At 40.8% G+C, this 5,280-nt stretch overlaps 1 pseudogene; it reads right to left on the bottom strand.

The window, feature by feature from the left end:
* Positions 1–3: 3 nt before the first annotated feature.
* LOC102251024 lies at positions 4–1,137 on the bottom strand (annotated as a pseudogene).
* Positions 1,138–5,280: the final 4,143 nt, after the last annotated feature.

Below are 5,280 nucleotides of genomic sequence, written 5' to 3'. Positions count from 1 at the left end.
GCTTCCAGAGCCGATGACTTGCTTGCAGTTGCTGCAGTGAAGCAGTCTTTGTGCCAGACGGTCCCCTTGTGCTCCACATTCCGATCTCCTGCCACGATTGGCTTGAACTTGGGGAGTCCTCCCAAGTGGTGCACTTGTTGCACAGGATCTTGTTGTCCTTGGACATAAAAGTCTCGTTGGCCAAGGGGTGCTGGCACTTGGCACAGCGGACGCAGGTGTCGTGCCAGCAGCGGTTCTTGTAGTGCACCTCCTCGGGGTCCGCACCGATGGGCTTGGGGCACTCCACACAGGTGTTGGCGCAGAACTTGTCAAAGCACTTCAGGCAGCGGTGGTGGCCATCCTTCTCCACGTACTTCTTCCCCCACAGGGGGTCCCTGCAGTAGTGGCAGTCGAACTTCTCAGCCATGGTGCCCACCTTGTACCTGGAGGGGCCTCACACTGGATGTGTGGACAATGGGATGTATTTGGCAAGGACTGGATACAGTTGTCAAGTCCCAATGTGCCTACTATGGAGGAACTACAGCTTCAAACTGGAACTCCAACATTAACACATTAGATGACCTTGGAACAGGTGCTTGACCTCTTTGAGCCTCCTCTTCCTCACTGCCTGGGGAGGCTCGGCAGCGTAGTTGTCCTGGCAGCGGCCGCTACCTGCACTGAAACTGAAGCCCGGAGGCGGCAGCAGCGGTGGTGGAGGCGGCGGATTGAGCCCCCTCACCCAGGCCCAATCAATACATGTTCACATATGTAAACAGGTTCCCTTGAAATCATCACCACAATCAGGATAGTGAACATATCCATCTTCCCTAAAGTTTCACCCTGCTCCTCCCCAATATTTCCTGCCCAGACAACTACCAATCCATTTCAGTTTGCATTTGGTAGTATTTTACATGAATGAAATAATACAGTATGCTTCTTTTTCCTTTTATCTTTTTTGCCTAGCTTCTTTCACTTAGCTTAATTATGTTGAGATTCATCTATCTTGTGGTTTATATCAATTTTTCATTCCTTTTTATATACTGAGTATTATTCTCTTGTGTGGCTAGACCACAAACTGTTTATTCTTTTACATGTTGACACCACTGAGTTCTTGAAAAGAACTATCTATACTAATAAAAGGGTAATATGTTAATTAGACCGGACATCTTCCAGAGGTCCTTCTGGACAAAGCCACTGTGGTGGGCTGAGGCAGAGGCAGTTAGAGGCTATTAGGCCAGCAAGGGAGGGCAGTTAGGGGTGATCAGGCCAGCAGGGTAGCAGTTAACTTTACTTAACTAACTGTTAGAGCAGTGGTTCTCAACCTTCTGTTTACCTCCCTAGACTTTGCTTTGTGGCTTGGTTGTGAAAATGGGATTTCTGCATAGGGCTTCGCAGTGGTTCTCAACCTTCTGGCCCTTTAAATACAGTTCCTCATGTTGTGATCCAACCATAAAATTATTTTCGTTGCTACTTCATAACTGTAATGTTGCTACTGTTATGAATCGTAATGTAAATATCTGATATGCAGGATGGTCTCATGCGACCTCTGTGAAAGGGTTGTTCAACTGCCAAAGGGGTCACGACCCACAGGTTGAGAACCGCTGTGTTAGAGGGTGATCAGGTCAACAGGAGAGCAGTTAGGGGGTGATCAGGTTGGCAGGGCATCAGGCCGGCAAGCAGAGTGGTTAGGGGCGATCAGGCAGCCAGGCATGCGAGCAGTTAGGAGCCAGCAGTCTCAGATTGTGAGAAGGATGTCTGATTGCCAGTTTAGACCCTATCCCACAGGCCTAAACTGGCAGTCGGACATCCCTTGAGGGGTCCCGGATTGGAAAGGGTGCAGGCAGGGATGAGGGACCTCCCCCCACTCATGTACAAATTTCATGCACCAGGCCTCTAGTTACAAACAAAGCTGCTATGAACATGTGTGTACAAGTCTTTGTATGAACATAAGATTTCTCTTCTCTTGAGTAATGTGTGGATCATTCATTAGATCTATGTTTAGCTACTTAAGAGACTGCCACACTGTTTTCCAAAGTTGTACCATTTTACATTCCTACCAGCTGTGTATGGATGACACAATTCCACCTCCTCATTGGGTACACTTAGAATGTTAGTCTTGTAATTTTAACCATTGTTATAGGTATGCAGTAGTATATTATTGTAGTTTTAATTTGCATTTTCTAAATGAAAAATGATTTTGAGCATCTTCTTATATGCTCATTTATTATATTTTCTGGGATAAAGTCAGCTATACTTTTTTGAGAATTTTTATTTGTTATTTGTTTTCTTATAATTGAGTTTTGAAAGCTCTTTGTACTCTGAATAAAAGTCCTTTATCAGAAATTGTCTTGATAATTTTTTTCAGTTTATGACTTGTTATTTTTTTGTTCTCTGAGTAGTATACTCAGAGAATCAGAAGTTTTTTATTTTAATAAAGCCCATGTTCATGTTTCTATTGTTGTTTCTAGAAGTTTGTTATTTAACTTAAAGTCACAGAAATATTCTCCTGCCTGCCGGCATGGCTCAGTGGTTGAGCTTTGACCTATGAACCAGGAGGTCACATTTCAATTCCTGGTCAGAGCTCAATCCCCAGTGTGGGGTGTGCAGGATTCTCTCTCAGGTGTTCAGTGATTCTCTCTCATTATTGATGTTTCCATCTCTCTCCTTTCCCCTCTAATATCAATAAAAGTATATTTTAAAAAATAAATATTCTCCTATGCTTTCTTCTAGAAAGTTTATAGTTTCAGATTATACAGAGAAATCTATGACTTATTTTGGGTTAATTTGTGAGTTATGTATCAAAGTTTGTTTTTTGCTTAAATATATTTAATTATTTTAGCAACATTTGCTGAAAAGATTAATTGTTCTTCACTATATAACCTTTGCACTTTGTCAACAGTTATCCATATATATGTTTTGGTCTATTTCTGGACTCTGTTCTGTTCCATTGATCGACTTGTATATTTTTACACTACCATGCTATCTTGAAGACTGTAGTTTTTTTTTCTTTTTTTATTGTTTCAAGTATTACAAATAGTAGTACATATGTCTCCTGGTTGGGGCATGTGTGGGAGGCAACCAATCGATATCTCTCTCTTACATTGATGTTTCTCTCTGTCTCTCCCCCTCCCTTCCACTCTCTCTAAAAATCAATGGAAAAATATCCTCAGGTGAGAATTAAAAAGTATACACACACACATATTGATTTCAGAGAGAGAAAGAGAGAGAAGCATCAATAATAAGAGAATCATTGATTGCATGGCCAAAGTGGGGATTGAGCCCACAACCCAGGCATGGGCCTAGGCCCCCTGACAGGGAATCAAACCATGACCTCCTGGTTCATAGATCGATGTCCAACCACTGAGCAATACTGGCCAGGCTAAAAGATTTTGTTGTTGTTGTTGTTAGTCCTCACCCAAGGGTATCTTTGGTGAAGGGAGCAGGAGAGACAGGGAGAAAGAGAAACAATCTATGTGAGAGAGACACATCGATTGGTTCCCCCAACCAGGGCTGGGAATCAAGCCTGCACCTGAGATATGTGCCCTATACTGGAATCAAACCCACAATCCTTCAGTCCAAGGGCCAACACTCAATCCACTGAGCCAAACAGGGTAGGGCTAAAAGATTATTTAAAAACAAAAAACAAAAAACAATTTTGGAGTCTCTCCAGGGTAATTTATCCCCCATTCAATCTCACCTTTCCTTCTCCTCAGACTTCTACAAAAAATCCAGAACCAGGAATTAGTGCCCAAAGCCATAAGGAAATAAATACTAAGCAGTAAAATGTTGATTAAGGCCTCCTCAAGATCCAGGTTGATTCAATCCTTGCAGAGTTGTCCAGAGAACTACTTTTACCCTTGCTAATTAACACTCCTCTAGAGCAGTGGTTCTCAACCTTGGCTGCACATTAGAATCACCTGGGAATCTTTTTAAAATCCTGATTTCTGGGCCCCATCCTCCGGAAATTCTGTTTCTTTGTTACTAATGTGGCCCCATCCCATAACAAAGAGTTTATTTAGATCCTTTGCCCATTTTTTATTGGGTTGTTTATCTTCCTTTTGTTAAGTTGTATGAGTTCCCTATAAATTTTGGAGATTAAACCCTTATTGGAGATAACATTGGCAAATACGTTCTCCCATGCAGTGGGCTTTCTTGTTGTTTTGTGGATGGTTTCTTTTGTATCTAGAAGCTTTTTATTTTGATGTAGTCTCATTTGTTTATTTTCTCCTTAGTTTCCATTATCCAAGGAGCTGTATCTATAAAGATATTGCTATGACATATGTCTGATATTTTGCTACCTATGGATTCTTCTAAGATTTTTATGGTTTCCTGTCTTACGTTTAAGTCCTTTATCCATTTTGAGTTTATTTTTGTGGATGGTGTAAGATGGTGGTCTAGTTTCATTTTTTTGCATGTATCTGTCCAATTTTCCCAACACCATTTATTGAAGGGACTTTCTTGACTACATTGTATGCTCTTACCTCTTTTGACAAATATTAATTGAGCATATGGCTTGGGTTGATTTCTTGGTTCTCTGTTCTGTTCCATTGGTCTATATGTCTGTTCTTGTGCCAGTACCAGGCAGTTTTGAGAACAGTGAGAGAACAGGTTTTGTAATATAGTTTGATATCTGATATTGTGATCCCTCCAACTTTCTTCTTCTTTCTCAGGATTGCTGTGGCTACTTGGGGTCTTTTTTTATTCCATATGAATTTTTGGAGAGTTTATTCTAGGTCTGTGAAATATGTCATTAGTATTTTAATGGGGATTGTATTGAATCTATAAATTGCTTTGGGTACTATAAACATCTTAATGATGTTGATTCTACCAATCCATGAACTTGGTATATTCTTCCATTTGTTTATGTCTTCCTCTATCTCTTTTTTCAATATTCTGTTGTTTTCTGCGTACAGATCTTTTACCTCCTTAGTTAAGTTTATTCCTAGGTATCTTAATTTTTTTATTGCAATGGTAAATGGGAATGTTTTTTTAGTTTCTCTTTCTGTGAGTTCATTATTGGTGTATAAAAAAGTCATAGATTTCTGGGTGTTACTATTGTATCCTGCTATGTTGAGCTGAAAGGATCCCTGGAAAAAATTCCAGTCCAACACTGGAAGATAATTTGTTGCCTCTGTGTCTGGTATAGTTTCTATTTCTAAGTTGATGACAAAGCATCTTATCTAATAAAAGAGAAACATGGTAATTAGCCGTACATCCCCTACCCTTCCCATTGGCTAATCAGGGAGATATGCAAATTAACTGCCAGCCAAGATGGCGGCAGGCAGCCAGGCAGCTTGAAGC

This window comes from Myotis brandtii, unplaced genomic scaffold (genome assembly GCF_000412655.1).
Source record: "Myotis brandtii unplaced genomic scaffold, ASM41265v1 scaffold2730, whole genome shotgun sequence".
Lineage (NCBI taxonomy): Eukaryota > Metazoa > Chordata > Mammalia > Chiroptera > Vespertilionidae > Myotis > Myotis brandtii.
This window is presented reverse-complemented; position numbering and strand designations above follow the sequence as displayed.